At 47.2% G+C, this 24099-nt stretch overlaps 1 long non-coding RNA gene across 1 annotated transcript in view; it reads left to right on the top strand.

Moving 5' to 3' along the window:
- The first annotated feature begins 8566 nt into the window (after positions 1–8566).
- The window catches only part of LOC143766277 (uncharacterized), a 29632-nt gene continuing 14099 nt past the window's right edge, over positions 8567–24099 (top strand). Inside the window, exon 1 of the long non-coding RNA XR_013213554.1 lies at positions 8567–8656. This is a non-coding gene — a long non-coding RNA (uncharacterized LOC143766277). The remainder of the gene's footprint in view (positions 8657–24099) is intronic.

The raw sequence follows: 24099 nt of genomic DNA on the forward strand, positions 1-24099 counted from the left end.
TCAGAGTCTAGATCAGAGTCCAACTTGTCAGAAGCCTGAGCAGCCTGTGGCTCTAATGAAGAGCAATAGACAGATGTCAAACTGGAAAATGTTGCAAAACAATGGGGAGACAAAAAGTGCAATAGGGTCTTATCCACGTTACACAGAGGAGAATATACACCAAATTTGCTTACCTGGTTAGGATGAGATTAGAGCATGTAGATAGCGGCTGCTGCAGATCCACAGGTCTTCACCGACCAGAGAAATTAATGTCTTCAAAGGGAGATTTGTAGTTAAATTTCTGCGCTGCCGCTAAGATGAATTTCAGGAGAGTATAGTTGATTCACAGTGGTTTTATTCAACGCGTTTCAGGGGTCTCATGCCCCCTTCATCAGGAAATACCACACAGAATATACAGGCATCACAGGTATAAATAGTTTTGCTAGGTTAAAAAAATGAGCTCCACCAGGTCAGATGACTCAGTGTCAAAGTTCAATGATAACACACCATTAACAATTCAAACGATTAGAGGTATATACAATGACAAAATACAATGACTTCTTTTATGTTTCTAGACAATAGTTCCAAATTTGCAACATTAAGGAGGAAATTTAAAATTTAAAAAAAAAAAAAAAAAAAAAAAATTCTCTACTTAAATGGACAAGAACCTGTAAGAAAAGGTTCCAGTTCAGAAGCGAATGCCTTACAGATGGACTACCGTGTGGAATCAACAAGTTGCTATTTTCTTATCGTGAATCCATTGGAATCTTTACATTAAATGTGGAATAAAATCATGTTTTATTATTTTCCATTAAAAAATATAAATATATATATGAAAATTAATTTGTCGTGGTTTGGGGTGATATAAAATTACGAAAATTATAATTAGTGAGTTTAAAATTGCGTCATGTACATAAGAGTAACAATTTAAGCAGCAAACCAGCGCTCGAAGTGAGCGCAGAAACAAAATGAAAGTGACACTTCACCTGTCCAAGGACCAATAATAGATACATTTAACAAGAGACAATATAACATTGCCAAGGGAGGGGAATGAATGAATACACAGCACTCGGTGACCTCAAAGAACAGCAGATAAACTGGGACGCCTGGCAGCAGAGAAAAGGATGATTGAGTTAAGTGCTCCTGTCGGGAGGGGTCATTACACCCTGTGAAGCTGCCACAATCAGCACCAGCTCCCTGGATTTAATCTCAAGAGTCAAAAACCATTATTCAGGACACAGTTGTGATGGAGACAATTTGTATGTAATAAAGGAGTGAAAAAGCTCCTCTCCAGGGCAGACTCAGACTATGCCCACATGAGGAGTTTGAGGAAATTACAACTAAACATATCAATGAATGACTCCAAGAAAATGTGGCAATCCAGGCAGAACCAGAAGAGTAACTGGAGGGTGTCTGCTTTTTGGATCTTCTATGCAATCGGCACTGACGGAGTGCATCAGAAGGGAAACAGACACACCTCGTGGAGCATTCAGAACACCAGGGGCTGCTGAAAAATTAGTTGTTTTTTTTTGTGTTTTTTTTTTTTTTTTTTTTTGGGGGGGGGGGGGATTGTAAGGCTATGTACACACGTTGTGGATTTTGATGCGGATCCGCAGCGTGTTTGGATGTGCAGAATTGCATCAAAACCGCAGTGTAGTGCACAAGCAATATTAGTCAATGGGAAAGTGAGAATTGTTGTGCACATACGGCGGAAAAAAACACGCATATTCGCGTTTTTTACATAGCTTGTTAATTCTTGTTGTGGATCTGCAGCGTTTCTGCACACATTGACTTACATTGAGTCAGGCAAATCCGCAGGTTTAAAAAAGATCTGCAGATGTGCCTGCGTGTAACGCTGCAGATCGGTAGGAGGAAGAGTTTGTGGGCAGAAAAGATTTGCATGTCTGTGTGTCTCTGCGGGGCTGTGTGTAGGCAGGCATCGTCCGATGGGACTACTAGTCCCATCCAGCTATGCCTGCTACAGTGACAGCTAGCCGGATGCTGGGGCAGTAGTAGTCCCATCATCCGGCTACTGTGTTGAAGCGTATTTTAAATAAAAAAAAAAAAAACACGTACACACATATAGACATACAGTACATACTCAGCAATCACCTAGTCCCCGAAGCTCTCAATCACCTGTAAAAAAAAAAAAAAAATATTAACCAACAGTATACTCCCTGATCCAATGTAATCCATTTAATAACAAGTGTTCCACGATGATCTCCCGTGGAGAGCTGTCAGATCGGCAGATACGACCGCTCTCCAGGGGCTCTGGTGATACGGTGAGTGACAAGAAGTAATCCTCCACACTGTATCACTCCGCTGTGAGTGCAGAGTTCATACTGTCACCTGCAGCACCGCTGCGTGGGAAAATTCTCACGCAGCAGTGCCTTAAAGTGAGAGCCCTTTGAACCCTCAGTGATAACACTGCAGGAGCCATTGTCTCCTGTCAGTGTGTTACTGGAGGCCTATAGAAAAGGCACATCTCCTGCTATGACTGCTCTATAGGGGAGATCGCTGTTCGACAGTCGTTATTAAATGGACTGTCGGACCAGGGAGTATTTGTGTTGATTTAGTATTTTTTTGCAAGAGATCGAGGGCGTCGCATGGATTGGCAGAATAAAGAAAACACAACACAGTTGTGCCAGATTTCATTACTTTATTCTGGGTGTGTGTTTATTTATCCCTTTCACAACTATTGATGCCTCTCCATTACTAAGCTGGCTTGATGTCACCTTAAAATTCAAAGGAGGCATTAACCCCTATAACCCAATATGCCACAGCTACAGGGCACTGGGAAGAGAGAGGCTAAGTGCCAGAATTGGTGCATCTTAGAGATGCGCCATTTCTGGGGGCGGCTGTGAGCTAGTGTTTGTAGTCAGGGGGTACAATATCCACGGCCCCATCCAAAGCTATGAATATCAGCTCGCAGCTGTCTGCATAACCTTTTCTGGCTATTAAAGGGGGACCCCAGGGTTTTTTGTTTTTTTTTTGGGGGGGGGGGGTTCCCTATTTTCATAGCCAGTAAAGGCGAACTAAACAGCTGCAGGCTGAGATTAATTGCCTGAGAAGGCCCATGGGTATTTTAACCCCTTCCCAGGCTATAAACATCAGTCCCCAGTAGCTGGCTTTCCCTCTCTGGCGCAGAAAATTGTGCAGGAGCCCACACCATTTTTTTAAGCAGATATTGCGTATAAGGCCGGGATCACACTTGCAAGAAACTCGCATGAGGCTCACACCTCAATACTCGGCACTGACAACGGCACTTGGGACTAGAGTGTGCGGCCGCATGTAGTTCTATAAAGCTGAACGCTTCGATCCCGAGTGCCAGCGGCAGTGCCGGATATTGAGGTGCGAGACTCATTCGACTTTCTCGCAAGTGTGATCCTGTTCTAATGCAGATTTTGTGTGTCTTTATTTAACTATGTATACAAGAAACACCGTGTTCACAGCTAAGGGGTGGTGCTAAGGTCTAGTGATGAGCGAATATACTCGTTAAGCATGCTCGGGGGTCCTCCGAGTATTTTTTAGTGCTCGGGGGTCCTCCGAGTATTTTTTAGTGCTCGGAGCTTTAGTTTTTCTTGCCGCAGCTGAATAATTTACATCTGTTAGCCAGCTTAAGTACATGTGGGGATTCCCTAGCAACCCCCACATGTACTTATGCTGGCTATCAGATGTAAATCATTCAGCTGCGGCCAGAAAAACAAACTCCGAGCACTAAAAAATACTCGGGAGGACCCCCGCGCATGCTCGAGAAATCTCAAGTGACGAGTATATTCGCTAATCACTCTAAGGTTAGGTTCCCAAACCGTCAATATAGTAGAAGTAAACCTAGCACTCAACTTAAATGCGTGAGAATAAGTTTATTGTAGCACATGAGAAACATTTCGGTCCACATGGACCTTCGTCAGTAACGTAATGTGCTGGGCAAATATATAGCGTGGTTCCCAGAGAAGAATCTGTATGTGCAAAGTACCTTAGAAGGAGACTGCACCTAGTAGTATATGTAAACAAAGAGGGAGAAAGGGGTGGTGCATATACTGCAAGACACTTAATGGTATATTAGAGCGGAGAGAGGGCGGATACATCTGCCGCCAGACACGGAGTCCAACGCAGATATATCCGCCCTCCCTCTCTCAGCTCTAATATACTGTTAAGTGTCTTGTGGTAGATGCACCAACCCTTTCTCCCTCTCTGTTTACATATACTACTAGGTGCAATCTCCTTCTAAGGTACTTTGCACATAGTTTCTTCTCTGGGAACCACGCTATATATTTGCCCAGCACATTACGATACCGACGAAGGTCCATGTGGAACGAAACGTTTATCTCATGTGCTACAAAAAACTTATTCTCACGCATTTAAGTTGAGTGCTAGGTTTACTTCTACTTTATTTAACTATGTACCATTTTATTATGTTTATTACTAAACATCGGGCTTGGTATTTTCTATATACCTATTATCTATGTGTGTGTAAACATTCTTCAATGGAGTATGTAAAAGAAGAGGTTGAACAAGAAATGACATCACAATTGTTAAATAATAGATCTTTATTTAGCTTACAAAAATGCACACAAATCCGCATGAAAATCAGCATAAAATCCAGAGATTTTTTAACTGGGTTTTCTGCGAAGAGATGCAGAATCTGCACAGAAAATTTCACAGGCAAATCTGTAACGTGCACATACCCTAAGGCTAGGTTCACATTGCGTTAACAGCAGCCTGTTCAACACATGCGTTAACGGGCTGCTGTTAACCCAACTGCCGGTATGTCAGCGCGCTAGCAGTGACGGACCCTGAAACGCTGCAGCCTGCGTCCCAGGGTCCGTCACTCAATGACGGCACATCGCTCATGGAGGGTGGGGGCAAAGCTGAGGCCCTGGACCTGCGGGGAAGGGGAGAGAGAGAAAAGTCAGTGTCATTTTCCTTTTGCCTGCATTGCCAGGCTGCAATTTAGCCTCTAGTGTCCAGACTTCCTGAAAATTGCTGCGGATCTCAATCAGCCTCCACAGCCATTTTCTGGAAGTCTGGACGCTACAGGTCAAGTTGCAGCTTGGGAATGAAGGCAGGCATATGGAAAATGGCAGCCTCCACCGAACACCGCAACCCCCTCCCCCCCCCTGCAGTTCCAGGGTCTCCGCTTTATCCCCACCCTCTGTCCGTTGACCAGTGAAACCTGCCTCCTGCACCTCCAATCGATGTATCACCGACAACAAAGATTTGGACACCTTGGCAAGATCAGAGACGGCAGGAAACAAAGCAGAGACCCTTTCAGGAAGAGATAGTGTGCTCAAATCCTGGGCAGCGGAGGGGTAGGGGGGGTTCTTTGGGGGCTTGCATAATGAAGGTGTGCACTTGGGGCATTGGCGTAAACTTTGGCTGAGATAAAAAAGTAAAGTGATTGGCTGTCCGGCAGAGAAGGAAAGAAAAACTGCAATAAGAGGAAACACGGAAAGACTGCAAAGTGGCGTGACTATGGGGGAGCAGGCCTCGGCGAAGTGGAGAACCATACTGGAACCGCTACAGATCCACCCATTGATCACTTACAAAGGACTGCCGAAGTAAGTGGAACAGATTCACTGGACAGCTGAAAGAAGAGAGGGAGCCCTGGGCTAGGAGAGATACAAATCCTCACCTGGTGTGAGGGGGAATGGGGTATGTAGAGGGGCATCCAGGGGGCTGGTGTGAGGGGGGGCATGGTGTATGTAGAGGGGCATCCAGGAGGCTGTGTGGCTGGTGTAAGGGGGCATGGGCTATGTAGAGGGACATCCAGGGGGCTGTGTGAGGAGGCATGGAGTATGTAGAAGAGCATCCAGGGGGCTGGTGTGAGGTTGCATATGGTATGCAGATGAGCATCAAGGGGGCTGGTGTGAGGGGGGTATGTAGAGGGGCATAATGTAGCCCCCTGGATGCCCCTCTACATACCCCATGCCCCCTGAATGCCCGCTACATACTCCATGCCCTCTCACACTAGCCCTCTGGATGCCCCTCTACATACCCCCTAATACCAGCCCAGTGGATGCCCCTCTACATACCCCTTGCTCCCTCACACCATGCCACACAGCCCCCTGGATGACCCTCTACATGCCCCCCTCACACAAGCCCCCTAGATGCTCCTCTACATACCCCTTGCTCCCTCACACCTTGTAACACAGCCCCCTGGATGCCCCTCTAACTTACCCCATTCACACCATCCCCCTGGATGCCCCTCTGCATACCTCATGCCCCCTGGATGACCCTCTACATAACCCATGCCCCCTCAAGCATGTCCCTTGGATGACCCGCTACTTACCCCACGCCCCCTCACACCAGCCACACAGACCCCTGGATGCCCCTCTACATACCCCCTCACACCAGCCCCCTGGATGCCCCTCTACATACCCAAAGCCCCCTCAAACCAGCCCCCTGGATACCCCTCTACATACCCCATGCCCCCCATTCACACCTGCCCCATGGATGGCCCTCTACATACCCCATGACCCCCCAAACCAGTCCCCTGAATGCCCCTCTACATACCTCATGTTCCCCCCTCACACCAAATTACAACCTCAGAGCACGCACACCAATTCCTGCATCCTCATTCCCTTGTACAAGGCTCCATGGTGCAGCCCTTTAGGCTAAGTGCACTTGTTGCAGAATTGCCGCAATTCTGCAACCCTTGCCGCGGTTATATCGCATGTGGAATTGGCATGCATATTCCCGCTAACAACTAGCGTTTTGCAAGCATAATTAGCTTGCAGAATGCTAGCGTTTTCCAAGCGATCTGTAGCATCGCTTGGAAAACTGATTGACAGGTTGGTCACACTTGCCAAACATAGTGCTTGACAAGTGTGACCAACTTTTTACTATTGATGCAGCCTATGCAGCATCAATAGTAAAAGATAGAATGTTAAAAATAATAAAAAAAAGGTTATTCTCACCTTCCGCAGACAGCCGACCTCCTCAGCAGCTTCTGTTCCTATAGATGCTTTGTGTGCAGGACTTTCGATGACGTCGCAGTCACGTGACGTCATCGCAGGTCCTTCACACATAGCATCTATAGGAACGGAAGCGGCCGCATACACCGCTGAGAGGCGGGAAGACTCCGGGGGCCATCGAATGTGAGTATATCACTATTTTTTATTTTAATTCTTTTTTTTCTTTTTTTAACAATTATATGGTGCCCAGTCCGTGGAGGAGAGTCTCCTCTCCTCCACCCTGGGTACCAACCGCACATGATCTGCTTACTTCCCGCATTGGTGGGCATAGCCCCATGCGGGAAGTAAGCAGATCAATGCATTCCTAGGTGTGCGGAATCCCGCGATTCTGCAAATTTAATGAACATGCTGTGTTTTTTTCTGGAATGGGATTCCGCTCAGGAAAACAATGCAGCATGTGCACAAAAAATGCGGATTGCATTCTATTAAATAGGATGCTTAATGTGAGCGTTTTTTTCGCGGTTTTATAGCGAAAACCACGAAAAAACTGCTACGTGTGCACAAAGCCTTAGTCCTCTCCTCACACTGTTCCACGCTGCAGCCCCTCGGTCCTCTCCTCACAGCGCTCCATGCTGCAGCTTCTCGGTCCTCTCCTCCTCCCACGGCTCCATGCTGCAGCCCCTCGATCCTCTCCTCCCACGGCTCCATGCTGCAGCTCCTCTCCTCCTCCCACGGCTCCATGCTGCAGCCCCTCGGTCCTCTCCTCACACGGCTCCATGCTGCAGCCCCTCGGTCCTCTCCTCACACGGCTCCATGCTGCAGCTCCTCTCCTCCTCCCACGGCTCCATGCTGCAGCCCCTCGGTCCTCTCCTCACACGGCTCCATGCTGCAGCCCCTCGGTCCTCTCCTCCCACGGCTCCATGATGCAGCTCCTCGGTCCTCTCCTGCTCCCACGGCTCCGTGCTGCAGTCCCTCGGTCCTCACTCACACTGCTCCATGCTGCAGCCCCTCGGTCCTCTCCTCACACGGCTCCATGCTGCAGCCCCTCGGTCCTCTCCTCACACGGCTCCATGCTGCAGCTCCTCGGTCCTCTCCTCACACGGCTCCATGCTGCAGCCCCTCGGTCCTCTTCTCACACGGCTCCGTGCTGCAGCCCCTCGGTTCTCTTCTCACACGGCTCCGTGCTGCAGCCCCTCGGTCCTCTTCTCACACGGCTCCGTGCTGCAGCCCCTCGGTCCTCTCCTCCTCCCACGGCTCCATACTGCAGCTCCTCGGTCCTCTACTCACATGGCTCCGTGCTGCAGCCCCTCGGTCCTCACACTGCTCCATGCTGCAGCCCCTCGGTCCTCTCACACGGCTCCATGCTGCAGCCCCTCGGTCCTCTCCTCACACGGCTCCATGCTGCAGCTCCTCGGTCCTCTCCTCACACGGCTCCATGCTGCAGCCCCTCGGTCCTCTCCTCACACTGCTCCATGCTGCAGCTCCTCGGTCCTCTCCTCACACGGCTCCGTGCTGCAGCCCCTCGGTCCTCTCCTCACAGGACTCCTCATTTCCCGCTTCTCTGCTATCGGCTCTTCATTGGACTGACTGAGGTAAATGACTAAATGCTAGACTGTATGGGCTCCTTCCAGGTGTGACGTCATTTCTGGGGGCGTGTCCTATCGGGAGGGGGCGTGTTCTGAGTTCACATCATGGGCGTATTCTCTTTTTACCAAGGCGGCAAAGGAAAGCAGCATGAATAGCTTGTGGACGCCATGGAGGTTAGTGGTTTCAGGGTTGCGTCTAGTTTGGAGTTGATTTTTTGTGGTCCTCAAAAAATCAACTCCATTCTAGATGATTCACTAGTGAGCCGTCTAGATCGGAGTTGATTTTTTGAGGCCTCATTTTATCAACTCCACTCTAGACGGCTCACTACTGAAGTGACTAGATCGGAGTGGATATTTTGTGGTCCTCATTCGAGCCACTCCACTCTAGATGGTTCACTGGTGAGGTGACTAGATTGGAGTTGAATTTTTGAGGCCTCACTGCAGTCACATGCCTTTGGTGACCTCATTTTAGCCACTCCACTCTAGACAATTCACTAGTGAGGTGACTAGATCGGAGTGGATTTTTTGATGATATCTCTGCAGCTTCTCCATTCTAGACAGTTCAGTTACTACAGTGACGTCCCTCAAAAAATCAGCTCCAATGTTCAGAATGGAGCTGATTCCAGGAGCCTCATAGACTGCTGCAATGTAGTGGAATTAGAATGTATACACACACATTGTGTGTGTATATATATATCTCAGCTTTATAATTGTAATAATATAATACTTTTATTTTTTAGATACTCGCTTAAACTGTTATATTTGTTATGTATTTCCAAAAGGCCAATTTTTTTTTTTTCATGATTAATCAAACTTGCATTTTATTATTGCTTTTTATAATATAAATAATTACACATAGCGCGTTGATTTTTGCCTGAATTTTACTTTTGCTGTATTACCAGTCCTGGCCGCAGGACCGACATTGGAAGAGTGGACGGAGCCTCACGGGGAAAAACTTAACATAGCGCATCAACAGAGTCCTCATAATTAACATTGGATCGGAGTGGATTTTTTGAGGACCTCATTTTAGCAACTCCATTCTAGCTGATTCACCATTGAGCCGTCTAGATCGGAGTGGATTTTTTGAGGACCTCATTTTAGCAACTCCATTCTAGCTGATTCACCATTGAGCCGTCTAGATCGGAGTGGATTTCTTGAGGACCTCATTTTAGCCACTCCATTCTAGCTGATTCATTAGTGAACCGTCTAGATCGGAGTGGATTTTTTGAGGACCTCATTTTAGCCACTCCATTCTAGCTGATTCATTAGTGAGCTGTCTAGATCGGAGTGGATTGTTTGAGGACCTCCCTGTAGCCTCAAATCTGTACAGTTTGATGCTGAGGTGACTGGAATTGAGTTTTTCAAAGAGTGAGCGGAGCTTCGCAGGGAGAAACATAACATAGCACAGCAACAGAGTCCTCATAATTTATAACATTGGATCCTAGTGGATTTTTTGAGGACCTCATTGTAGCCACTCCATTCTAGCTGATTCACCATTGAGCTGTCTAGATCGGAGTGGATTGTTTGAGGACCTCCCTGTAGCCTTAAATCTGTACAGTTTGATGCTGAGGTGACTGGAATCGAGTTTTTCAAAGAGTGAGCGGAGCTTTGCAGGGAGAAACATAACATAGCACAGCAACAGAGTCCTCATAATTTACAATATTGGATCGGAGTAGATTTTTGAGGACCTCATTTTAGCAACTCCATTCTAGCTGATTCACCATTGAGCCGTCTAGATCGGAGTGGATTTTTTGAGGACCTCATTTTAGCCACTCCATTCTAGCTGATTCATTAGTGAACTGTCTAGATCGGAGTGGATTTTTTGAAGACCTCATTTTAGCCACTCCATTCTAGCTGATTCATTAGTGAGCTGTCTAGATCGGAGTGGATTGTTTGAGGACCTCCCTGTAGCCTCAAATCTGTACAGTTTGATGCAGAGGTGACTGGAATAGAGTTCTTCAAAGAGTGAGCGGAGCTTCGCAGGGAGAAACATAACATAGCACAGCAACAGAGTCCTCATAATTTATAACATTGGATCCTAGTGGATTTTTGGAGGACCTCATTTTAGCAACTCCATTCTAGCTGATTCACCATTGAGCCGTCTAGATTGGAGTGGATTTTTTGAGGACCTCATTTTAGCCACTCCATTCTAGCTGATTCATTAGTGAACCGTCTAGATCGGAGTGGATTTTTTGAGGACCTCCCTGTAGCCTACAATCGTGACAGCTTGGTGCTGAGGTGACTGTAATCGAGTTTTTCAAAGAGTAAATGGAGCTTCACAGGGAGAAACGTAACACAGCGAAGCAACAGAGTCCTTGTAATTTACAACATTGGATCATAGTGGATTTTTTGAGGACCTCATTTTAACAACTCCATTCTAGCTGATTCACCATTGAGCCGTCTAGATCGGAGTGGATTTTTTGAGGACCTCATTTTAGCAACTCCATTCTAGCTGATTCATTAGTAAACTGTCTAGATCAGAGTGGATCGTGACAGTTTGGTGCTGAGGTGACTGTAATCGAGTTTTTCAAAGAGTGAACGGAGCTTCACAGGGAGAAACATTACAGAGCGATGAAACAGAGTCCTTGTAATTTACAACACTGGATCGTAGTGGATTTTTTGAGGACCTCCTTTTAGCAACTCCATTCTAGCTGATTTACTAATTATTTATTACTAGATGGTGGCCCAATTCTAATGCATCGGGTATTCTGGAATAAGTATGTAGTTTATTTATGAAGATTTTAGAATAATACAATGAATACACAGGATTCGGCTGGCCAGGCGCGACCAATTAGCGAAGCGACCAATTAGCGAAGCGTGGTTCAAATCCCATGCCAATTTGCGGCCGGACTGCACGTGTCGCTGACACGGATCCGGGAAATATTACTGAGTTTAAGTCAAAAGGAGGAGGCAAGGGCTATGAGGATATGAGGCTTGAAAGAGAGGGCAGAGTCGAGGATCACCCCGAGGCATCGAGCATGCGGGACTGGGGAAAGTGAGCAGCCATTGACATTGATGGATAGGTCTCATGGAGGGGCAGATTGAGATGGGGAAAGATGATGAATTCTGTTTTGTCCATGTTCAGTTTTTGAAAGCAAGCAGAAAAGAAAGCAGAAATAGCAGACATTGTGGGATTTTGGTAAGGATGTGAGGTCGGGTCCAGATTGGTAGATCTGCGTGTCATCGGCGTAGAGATGATACTGCAAACTGTGGGATTCTATGAGCTGTCCCAGGACGAAAGTGTAGATGGAGAAGAGCAGGGGCCCTAGGACTGAGCCTTGGGGAACACTGACAGACAGGGGGCGAGGTGAGGAGGTGGTGTGGGAGAGGGAGACATTGAATGTTCGGTCTGTTAGATATGACGAGATCCAGGATAGAGCCAAGTCTGTGATGCCAAGAGATGAAAGAATCTGTAGCAGGATGGAATGGTCGACAGTATCGAAGGCAGAACATAGGTCCAGGAGAAGGAGGACAGAGTAGTGTCGCTTGCTCTTGGCAGTTAGTAAGTCGTTGGTGACTTTAGTTAGGGCAGTATCAGATGAGTGATGCGGTCAAAAGCCATATTGTAACCGGACAAAGAGGGAGCATGAGAGGAAGGAGGACAGTTCAAGATGGACATGCAGTTCAAGTAGTTTTTAGGCATAAGGGAGAAGAGATATTGGGTGATAGCTAAACACAGAGGATGGGTCAAGGGAGGGCTTTTTGAGGATGGATGTGATCGAGGCATGCTTGAAGGATGAGGGGAATTTGAGTGAGAGATTGAAGGTGTGTTAGGATTGGGATGAAGACTGGCGAGGTTAGGGATGAGGTGGGACGGGAGCGGGTCAAGCGTGCAAGTGGTGAGATGCGATCTTGACAGGAGGGTGGAGAGCACATCTGTGGAGATACGGGGTCAGTGGGTGCTCTCGTCCACTGGCCCGGCTGTCTTTAGAAACACTGCATGGACCACGGCTCATACCACTGAACATCCGCTCTATCTCCCAGTGGGCAATACACTACACAGACAACACAGGGTTAAGGTAAAACAGTGTGGCAATACTTTATTGAACCACAACACACAATAGCCAACAGAACACTCCCACCAATTACCCCAAGATGGTGCACATTACAGGGCCTCACCCTTCCGCTGACTCGCCGAGACAATGGTAGATGTTACATCAGAGCTCCCAGGGTCGCTACTCCATCTGTGGATGCACGCACAGAGAAGGGATAACGACAAGCATAGGGAGATGACCAAGAACTGTCCATAGAGTTCATACAAGGTCCAAAGCCAGTTTACATGATGTCAGAGCTCCCAGGGTCACTACTCCATCTGTGGATGCACGCACAGAGAAGGGGTAACGACAAGCATAGGGAGATGACCAAGAACTGTCTATAGAGTCCATACAAGGTCCAAAGCCAGTTGACACGAGAGTCACCACCTGGCTTATCTGACCATCTCCATGGAATCAGGCGACCAGCGGGTCCCAAACCTGGCTTTCTCCAAACATATCCATGGTTCAGAGATGGTCACTGGATCAGATCTGTGTCCTTCCAACTGGAGCCGAAAACCCCTAGGTTGTTTCCTATATAATCATAGATCAGTGTCCCTCGTGATGGTGCCATGATGAATTGGCTGCAGTCCTTTCTCTTGTCTGTTGGGTGGTTTGCAGAATGTCTGGCTGGTAGCTCTGTGTTACTTCCGTCCCCCAGGATGTGTTCTCTGAGTCTTTTTATACCCAAGGCATGCAAGCTATTTTTAGAATTACCCAGGGTCTTTCAGTCCAACATCAAGATAAGGTAAACAATGGTGATGGGATTAAGTAGCACTATTAGCATATAAGCACACATCAATAAACAAAGCTTAAGGGTACTGTCACACAGTACCATTTTGATCGCTACGACGGTACGATTCGTGACGTTCTAGCGATATCGTTACGATATCGCAGTGTCTGACACGCAGCAGCGATCAGGGATCCTGCTGAGAATCGTACGTCGTAGCAGATCGTGTGGAACTTTCTTTCGTCGCTTGATCACCCGCTGACATCGCTGGATCGTTGTGTGTGACAGCGATCCAGCGATGTGTTCGCTTGTAACCAGGGTAAACATCGGGTAACTAAGCGCAGGGCCGCGCTTAGTAACCCGATGTTTACCGTGGTTACCAGCGTAAACGTAAAAAAACAAACAGTACATACTTACATTCTGGTGTCTGTCCTCCAGCGTCTCAGCTTCTCTCCACTGTGTGAGCGTCTGCCGGCCGGAAAGCGAGCACAGCGGTGACGTCTGACGTCACCGCTGTGCTTGCCGGCTATGGCGCTTACACAGTGGAGAGAAGGAGAACGCCGGGGACAGACACCGGAATGTGAGTATGTACTGTTTGTTTTTTTTACGTTTACGCTGGTAACCACGGTAAACATCGGGTTACTAAGCGCGGCCCTGCGCTTAGTTACCCGATGTTTACCCTGGTTACCGGGGACTTCGGCATCGCTCCAGCGCCGTGATTGCAACGTGTGACCGCAGTCTACGACGCTGGAGCGATAATCATACGATCGCTGCGACGTCACGGATCGTGCCGTCGTAGCGATCAAAATGGTACTGTGTGACAGTACCCTAACACTCTCAATGTACAGTCACTATTACAGACTAAAGGTACCTTCACACGAAACGACTTTGTAACGATATCGCTAGCGATCCATGACGTTGCAGCGTCCTGGCTAGCGATATCGTTTAGTTTGACACGCAGCAGCGATCAGGATTCTGCTGTGATGTCGCTGGTCGCTGAATAAAGTTCAGAACTTTATTTGGTCGTCCGATCGCCGTGTTTCGTTGTGTTTGACAGCAAAAGCAACGATACCAGCGATATTTTACACTGGTAACCAGGGTAAACATCGGGTTACTAAGCGCAGGGCCGCGCTTAGTAACCCGATGTTTACCCTGGTTACCAGCATAAAATGTAAAAAAAACAAACAGTACATACTCACATGCATCCCCCGGCGTCCGCTTCCCACACTGACTGAGCGCCGCAAAGTGAAAGTGAAAGCACAGCACAGCGGTGACGTCACCGCTGTGCCCTGCTACTGCCGGCGCTCAGTCAGTGCAGGAAGCGGACGCCGGGGGACGCATGTGAGTATGTACTGTTTGTTTTTTTTACATTTTACGCTGGTAACCAGGGTAAACATCGGGTTACTAAGCGCGGCCCTGCGCTTAGCAACCCGATGTTTACCCTGGTTACCCGGGGACCTCGGCATCGTTGGTCGCTGGAGAGCTGTCTGTGTGACAGCTCTCCAGCGACCAAACAGCGACGCTGCAGCGATCAGCATTGTTGTCGCTATCGCTGCAGCGTCGCTTCATGTGAAGGTACCTTAAGGGTACTGTCTCACAGTGGCACTTTTGTCGCTACGACGGTACGATCCGTGACGTTCCAGCGATATCCATACGATATCGCTGTGTCTGACACGCAGCAGCAATCAGGGACCCTGCTGAGAATCGTACGTCGTAGCAGATCGTTTGGAACTTTCTTTCGTCGCTGGATCTCCCGCTGTCATTGTTGGATCGGTGTGTGTGACACCGATCCAACGATGCGTTCGCTTGTAACCAGGGTAAACATCGGGTTACTAAGCGCAGGGCCGCGCTTAGTAACCCGATGTTTACCCTGGTTACCATCGTAAAAGTAAAAAAAAAAAAACAGTACATACTCACATTCCAGTGTCCGTCAGGTCCCTTGCAGTCTGCTTCCCGCTCTGACTGACTGCCGGCCGGAAAGTAAGAGCAGAGCACAGCGGTGACATCACCGCTGTGATCTGCTTTCACTTTACGGCGGCACTCAGTCAGAGCGGGAAGCAGACTGCAAGGGACCTGACGGACACCGGAATGTGAGTATGTACTGTTTGTTTTTTTTTACTTTTACGATGGTAACCAGGGTAAACATCAGATTACTAAGCGCGGCCCTGCGCTTAGTAACCCGATGTTTACCCTGGTTACCCGGGGCCTTCGGCATCGTTGGTCGCTGGAGAGCGGTCTGTGTGACAGCTCTCCAGCGACCACACAACGACTTTCCAACGATCACGGCCAGGTCGTATCGCTGGCCGTGATCGTTGGAAAGTTGCAGAGTGTGACAGTACCCTAAAGGTACCTTCACACTGAACAATGATAACGATAGCGATCCGTGACGTTGCAGCGTCCTGGATAGCGATATCGTTGTGTTTGACACGCAGCAGCGATCAGGATCCTGCTGTGACATCGTTGGTCGGAGCTAGAAGGCCAGCACCTTATTTCGTCGCTGGATCACCCGCTGACATCGCTGAATCGGCATGTGTGACACGGATTCAGCGATGTCTTCAATGGTAACCAGGGTACACATCGGGTTACTAAGCGCAGGGCCGCGCTTAGTAACCCGATGTTTACCCTGGCTACCATCGTAAAAGTAAAAAAAAAAAAAACAGTACATACTCACATTCCGGTGTCCGTCAGGTCCCTTGCAGTCTGCTTCCCGCTCTGACTGACTGCCGGCCGGAAAGTAAGAGCAGAGCACAGCGGTGACGTCACCGCTGTGATCTGCTTTCACTTTACGGCGGCACTCAGTCAGAGCGGGAAGCAGACTGCAAGGGACCTGACGGACACTGGAATGTGAGTATGTACTGTTTGTTTTTTTTTACTTTTACGATGGTAACCAGGGTAAACATCAGGTTACTAAGCGCGGCCCTGCGCTTAGTAACCTGATGTTTACCCTGGTTACCCGGGGCCTTCGGCATCGTTGGTCGCTGGAGAGCGGTCTGTGTGACAGCTCTCCAGCGACCACACAACGACTTTCCAACGATCACGGCCAGGTCGTATCGCTGGTCGTGATCGTTGGAAAGTTGCAGAGTGTGACAGTACCCTAAAGGTACCTTCACACTGAACAATGATAACGATAGCGATCCGTGACGTTGCAGCGTCCTGGATAGCGATATCGTTGTGTTTGACACGCAGCAGCGATCAGGATCCTGCTGTGACATCGTTGGTCGGAGCTAGAAGGCCAGCACCTTATTTCGTCGCTGGATCACCCGCTGACATCGCTGAATCGGCATGTGTGACGCGGATTCAGCAATGTCTTCAATGGTAACCAGGGTAAACATCGGGTTACTAAGCGCAGGGCCGCGCTTAGTAACCCGATATTTACCCTGGTTACCATTGTAAATGTAAAAAAAACCAAACACTACATACTTACATTCCGGTGTCTCTCGCGTCCCCCGGCGTCCGCTTCCCTGCACTGTGTCAGCGCCGGCCGGCCGTAAAGCACAGCACAGCGGTGACATCACCGCTCTGCTTTAGGGCCGGCGCTTACACAGTGCAGGGAAGCGGACGCCGGGGACGCGACAGACACCGGAATGTAAGTATGTAGTGGTTTTTTTTTTTTTTACATTTACACTGGTAACCAGGGTAAACATCGGGTTACTAAGCACGGCCCTGCGCTTAGTAACCCGATGTTTACCCTGGTTACCCGGGGACTTTGGCATCGTTGGTCGCTGGAGAGCTGTCTGTGTGACAGCTCTCCAGCGACCACACAACGACGAAACAGCGACACTGCAGCGATCGGCATCGTTGTCTATATCGCTGCAGCGTCGCTTAATGTGACGGTACCTTTACACAGTATGTTAGATAGTATATCATTTGGCAAGTCTGTCTCCTTGACCCACCAGACATAAACACTTAAATTCACAAGCCAATATACAGATAAAAAGCCAGTTCTTTTGGTTTTGCAAAAACATGGTTGTCTGGGAAATTAAGATACAATCTGGTTTCTTCACAACATCTTCTGTCATGGAGAAGCTGGTTTGGGGGGGAACAGTGTTAAGCAGCTAAGAGGAGTATTGGGGGCTGCGGGCCAAAGCTTTCTCTGATCATAACAATCTTCTGCTTAAAGAGGCAAAGTCTTCAGCAGAAATGAGAGGAGAGGGGGAGGTGCTGGGGGACGTAGTAGAGAATTGAAAGTGTTGAAAAGCTGTTTAGGGTTGTGGGACAGGGAGAATATGAGAGATGAGAAGTTTGCGTGAGCGTTGACTTAACCCCTTCCCGACCTGTGACACAGCGTATGCGTCATGAAAGTCGGTGCCAATCCGACCTGTGACGCATATGCTGTGTCACAGAATGATCGCATCCCTGCAGATCGGGTGAAAGGGTTAACTCCTATTTCACCTGATCTGCAGGGAGAGGGGGAGTTGTACTTCAGCCCAGGGGGGGTGGCTTTGCCCCCACGTGGCTACGATCGCTCTGATTGGCTGTTGAAAGTGCAACAGCCAATCAGAGCATTTTGCAATATTTCACCTATGAAAATGGTGAAATTTTGCAATCCAGCCATGGCCGATGCTGCAATAGCATCTGCCATGGCTGGAAATCATGTTCTGCCCCCCCCACCGCCCCCGATCTCCTCCCCAGTCGTCCGTTATGTGGCCCGGTCCTCTCCGTCCTCCTGTCCGCTCCCCCGTCCTCCTGCCCGCTCCTTCCTTGCTCCGATCCACCTCCCCTGTGCTCCGATCCACTCCCCGAGCTCCCCCCTTACCCCCACATACTTACCGAGCCTCCCGGTGTCGGTCCGTCTCCTCCCTGGGCACCGCCATCTTCCAAAATGGCGGGCGCATGCGCAGTACGCCCGCCGAATCTGCCTCCCGGCAGATTCGTTCCATGTACATTTTGATCACTGTGAAAACCTATCACAGTGATCAAAATAAAAAAAAATTGTAAATGACCCCCCCTTTATCACCCTTATAGCTAGGGACAACAATAAAATAAAGAAAATATATATATTTTTTTTTTCCCCACTAGGTTCAGAACCAGGGTTAGGGTTAGGGTTAGGGTTAGGGTTTTCTGGTCCTCTGTGGATTTTTCCTTAGGGTTGCGGTATTCTGGTCCTCTGTGGATTTTTCCACAGCGCATTTGATAAATTCGCAGTGTAAAACCGCTGCGGACTTATCGCGGATTCAACGTGGTTTTTCTGCGGATTTCACTGCGGTTTTACAACTGCGGTTTTCTATTGGAGCAGTTGTAAAACCGCTGCAGAATCCGCAGAAAGAAGTGACATGCTGCTGAATGTAAACCGCTGCGTTTCCGCGCAGTTTTTTCCGCAGCATGGGCACAGCGTTTTTTGTTTCCCATAGGTTTACATTGAACTATAATCTCAAGGGAAACTGCTGCGGACCCGCAGCTGCGGAAACGCTGCGGATCCGCAGCGTTTGCCGCAGCGTGTGCACATAGCCTAATTCTAAGGCTATGTGCACACGGTGTGGATTTGGCTGCGGATCCGCAGCGGATTGGCTGCTGCGGATTCGTAGCAGTTTTCCAACAGGTTTACAGTTCCATGTAAATCTTTGGAAAACCAAATCTGCTGTGCCCATGGTGCGGAAAATACCGCGCAGAAACGCTGCGTTGTATTTTACGCAGCATATCAATTCTTTGTGCGGATTCCGCAGCGTTTTACACCTGTTCCTCAATAGGAATCCGCAGGTGAAATCCGCACAAAAACCACTGGAAATCTGTGGTAAATCCGCAGGTAAAACGCAGTGCCTTTTACCTGTGGATTTTTCAAAAATGGTGCGAAAAAATCTCACACGAATCCACAACGTGGGCACATAGCCTTAGGGTTAGGGATGGAATTAGGGCTAGGGTTGGAAATAGGTTTAAGATTAGGCTTGTGGTTAGGGTTATGGGTGTGTTGGGGTTAGGGTTGTGGTTAGGGTTGAAATTAGGGTTGGGATTAGGGTTAGGGGTGTGTTGGGTTAGGGTTGTGGTTAGGGGTGTGTTGGGGTTAGGGTTGTGTTGGGGTTAGGGTTATGGCTAGAGTTGGGATTAGGGTTAGGGGTGTGTTGGGGTTAGTGTTGGAGTTAGAATTGAGAGGTTTCCACTGTTTAGGCACATCAGGGGTCTCCAAACGCAACATGGCGCCACCATTGATTCCAGCCAATCTTGCGTTCCAAAAGTCAAATGGTGCACCCTCCCTTCCGAGCCCCAACGTGCAGCCAAACAGTGGTTTACCCCCACGTACGGAGTACCAGCATACTCGGGACAAACTGGGCAACAACTATTGGGGTCCAATTTCATCTGTTACCCTTGTGAAAATAAAAAATTGCTTGCTAAAACATCAATTTTGAGGAAATAAAAATTATTTTTTATTTTCACGGCTCTGCGTTGTAAACTTCTGTGTTCAAAGTGCTCACCACATATCTAGATAAGTTCCTTTGGGGGTCTAGTTTCCAAAATAGGGTCACTTGTGGGGGGTTTCTACGGTTTAGACACATCAGGGTCTCTGCAAATGCAACGTGACGCCCGCAGACCATTCCATCAAAGTCTGCATTTCAAAACGTCACTACTTCCCTTCCGAACCCCGGCGTGTGCCCAAATAGTGGTTTACCCCCCACATATGGGATACCAGCATACTTGAGACAAACTGGGCAACAACTATTGGGGTCCAATTTCTCCTTTTAGCCTTGTGAAAATAAATAATTGCTTGCTAAAACATCATTTTTGAGGAAAGAAAAATGATTTTTTATTTTCACAGCTCTGCTTGGGGGTTCAAAGTGCTCACCACATATCTAGATAAGTTCCTTTGGGGGTCTAGTTTTCAAAATGGGGTTACTTGTGGGGAGTGTCTACTGTTTAGGCACATCAGGGGCTCTGCAAACGCAACGTGATGCCCGCAGAGCATTCCATCAAAGTCTGCATTTCAAAACGTCACTACTTCCATTCCGAACCCCGACGTGTGCCCAAACAGTGGTTTACCCCCACATATGGGGTATCAGCGTACTCAGGAGAAACTGTACAATAACTTTTGGGGTCAAATTTCTCCTGTTACCCTTGGGAAAATAAAAAATTCAGGGCTAAAAAATCATTTTTGAGAAAAGAAAAATTATTTTTTATTTTCATGGCTCTGCGTTATAAACTTCTGTGAAGCACTTTGGGGTTCAAAGTGCTCACCACACATCTAGATTAGTTCCTTCGGAGGTCTAGTTTCCAAAATGGGGTCACTTTTGGGGGAGCTCCAATGTTTAGGCACACAGGGGCTCTCCAAACGCGACATGGTGTCCGCTAATGATTGGAGCTAATTTTCCATTCAAAAAGCCAAATGGCGTGCCTTCCCTTCCGAACCCTGCCGTGTGCCCAAACAGTGGTTTACCCCCACATATGGGGTATCAGCGTACTCAGGAGAAACTGGACAATAACTATTGGGGTCCAATTTCCCCTGTTACCCTTGGGAAAATAAAAAAGTCCGGGCTAAAAAATCATTTTTGAGGAAAGAAAAATTATTTTTTACTTTCACAGCTCTGCGTTATAAACTTCTGTGAAGCACCTGGTGGTTTAAAGTGCTCACTATGCATCTAGATAAGTTCCTTGGGGGGTCTAGTTTCCAAAATGGGGTCACGTGTGGGGGAGCTCCAGTGTTTAGGCACACAGGGGCTCTCCAAAGGCGACATGGTGTCCGCTAATGATTGGAGCTAATTTTCCATTCAAAAAGTCAAATGGCGCTCCTTCCCTTCCGAGCCTTGCCGTGCGCCCAAACAGTGGTTTACCCCCACATATGAGATATCGGCGTACTCAGGAGAAATTGGCCAACAAATTTTAGGATCCATTTTATACTGTTGCCCATGTGAAAATGAAAATATTGAGGCTAAAAGAAATTTTTTTGTGAAAAAAAGGTATGTTTTCATTTATACGGATCAATTTGTGAAGCACCTGGGGGTTTAAAGTGCTCACTATGCATCTAGATAAGTTCATTGGGGCGTCTAGTTTCCAAATTGGGGTCACTTGTGGGGGAGCTCCAATGTTTAGGCACACGGGGGCTTTCCAAACGTGACATGCTATCCGCTGAACATTGGAGCCAAATTTTCATTCAAAAAGTCAAATGGCGCTCCTTCCCTTCCGAGCCCTGCCGTGCGACCAAACAGTGGTTTACCCCCACATATGAGGTATCCGCGTACTCAGGACAAATTGGACAACAACGTTCATGGTCCAGTTTCTCCTTTTACCCTTGGGAAAATAAAAAAATTGTTGCTAAAAGATCATTTTTGTGAATAAAAAGTTAAATGTTCATATTTTCCTTCCATGTTGCTTCTGCTGCTGTGAAACACCTGAAGGGTTACAAACTTCTTGAATGTGGTTTTAAGCACCTTGAGGGGTGTAGTTTTTAGAATGGTGTCACTTTTGGGTATTTTCAGCCATATAGACCCCTCAAACTGACTTCAAATGTGAGGTGGTCCCTAAAAAAAATGATTTTGTAAATTTTGTTGTAAAAATGAGAAATCACTGGTCAAATTTTAACCTTTATAACTTCCTAGCAAAAAAAAATTTTGGTTCCAAAATTGTGCTGATGTAAAGTAGACATGTGGGAAATGTTATTTATTAACTATTTTGTGTCACATAACTCTCTGATTTAACAGAATAAAAATTCAAAATTTGAAAATTGCGAAATTTTCAAAATTTTCACCAAATTTCCATTTTTTTCACAAATAAACGCAGAAATTATTGACCTAAATTTACCACTAACATGAAGCCCAATATGTCACGAAAAAACAGTCTCAGAACCGCTAGGATCCGTTGAAGCGTTCCTGAGTTATTACCTCATAAAGGGACACTGGTCAGAATTGCAAAAAACGGCAAGGTCATTAACCCCTTAATCCCGTATGACGTACTATACCGTCGAGGTGGGGTGGGCCTTAATTCCCGGTGACGGTATAGTACGTCATACGCGATCGGCCGCGCTCACGGGGGGAGCGCGGCCGATCGCGGCCGGGTGTCGGCTGCATATCGCAGCTGACATCCGGCACTATGTGCCAGGAGCGGTCACGGACCGCCCCCGGCACATTAACCCCCGGCACACCGCGATCAAACATGATCGCGGTGTACCGGCGGTACAGGGAAGCATCGCGCAGGGAGGGGGCTCCCTGCGGGCTTCCCTGAGACGATCGGTACAAGGTGATGTACTCACCTCGTACCGAACGTCTTCTCCCTGCAGGCCCCGGATCCAAAATGGCCGAGGGGCTGTATCCGGGTCCTGCAGGGAGCACTTCCGGGTCGGAGCAGGCTGCAGATGAAAGCTGCAGCCTGCTCCGATGAAAGTATGATCGCCGATCTGATAGAGTGCTGTGCACACTATCAGATCTGCGATCTGTGATGTCCCCCCCTGGGACAAAGTAAAAAAGTAAAAAAAAAAATTTCCACATGTGTAAAAAAAAAAAAAAAAAAATTCCTAAATAAATAATAAAAAAAAAAATATTATTCCCATAAATACATTTCTTTATCTAAAAAAAACAAACAAAAACAATAAAAGTACACATATTTAGTATCGCCGCGTCCGTAACGACCCAACCTATAAAACTGGCCCACTAGTTAACCCCTTCAGTAAACACCGTAAGAAAAAAAAAAAAAAAACGAGGCAAAAAACAACGCTTTATTACCATACCGCCGAACAAAAAGTGGAATAACACGCGATCAAAAAGACGGATATAAATAACCATGTTACCGCTAAAAACGTCATCTTGTCCCGCAAAAAACGAGCCGCCATACAGCATCATCAGCAAAAAAATAAAAAAGTTATAGTCCTCAGAATAAAGCGATGCCAAAATAATTATTTTTTCTATAAAATAGTTTTTATCGTATAAAAGCGTCAAAACATAAAAAAATGATATAAATGAGGTATCGCTGTAATCGTACTGACCCGACGAATAAAACTGCTTTATCAATTTTACCAAACGCGGAACGGTATAAATGCCTCTCCCAAAAGAAATTCATGAATAGCTGGTTTTTGGTTATTCTGCCTCACAAAAATCGGAATAAAAAGTGATAAAAAATGGTCACGTGTCCGAAAATGTTACCAATAAAAACGTCAACTCGTCCCGCAAAAAACAAGACCTCACATGACTCTGTGGACCAAAATGTGGAAAAATTATAGGTCTCAAAATGTGGAGACGCAAAAACTTTTTTGCTATAAAAAGCGTCTTATAGTCTGGTTTCACACTTGCGTTTTTATCTGCATGCGTTTTTTAAAAAAACCGCATGTGTGAAAAAATGCATGTAAACGCGGTAAAACGCATGCGTTTTTATAGAAAAACACAAGAAAACAAGAAAAAAACAAAAAACCCTAACCCTACCCCTAACCCTAACCTGAAATACGTGGCACTGAAATACGTGGCACTTAAATATACGTTTATATACGTATATACGTATATAAGTGCCACGATATTTCAGTGGCCACGTATATAAGTGCCACGTATTTAAGTGCCACGTATTTAAGTGCCACGTATTTAAGTGCCACGTATTTACGTGCCACGTATTTACGTGCCACGTATATTTTTCAGTGCCTGAAATCCGTGGCACTGAAATATCGTGGCACTGAAATATCGTGGCACTGAAATATCGTGGCACTGAAATATCGTGGCACTGAAATATCGTGGCACTGAAGTATTTACGTGCCATGTATTTTTCAGTGCCTGAAATACGTGGCACTGAAATACGTGGCACTGAAATATCGTGGCACTGAAATATCGTGGCACTGAAATATCGTGGCACTTAAATACGTGGCACTTAAATACGTGGCACTTAAATACGTGGCACTTAAATACGTGGCACTTAAATACGTGGCACTTATATACGTGGCACTTATATACGTGGCA

The sequence above is a fragment of the Ranitomeya variabilis genome, chromosome 4 (assembly GCF_051348905.1).
Source record: "Ranitomeya variabilis isolate aRanVar5 chromosome 4, aRanVar5.hap1, whole genome shotgun sequence".
Taxonomy (NCBI): domain Eukaryota; kingdom Metazoa; phylum Chordata; class Amphibia; order Anura; family Dendrobatidae; genus Ranitomeya; species Ranitomeya variabilis.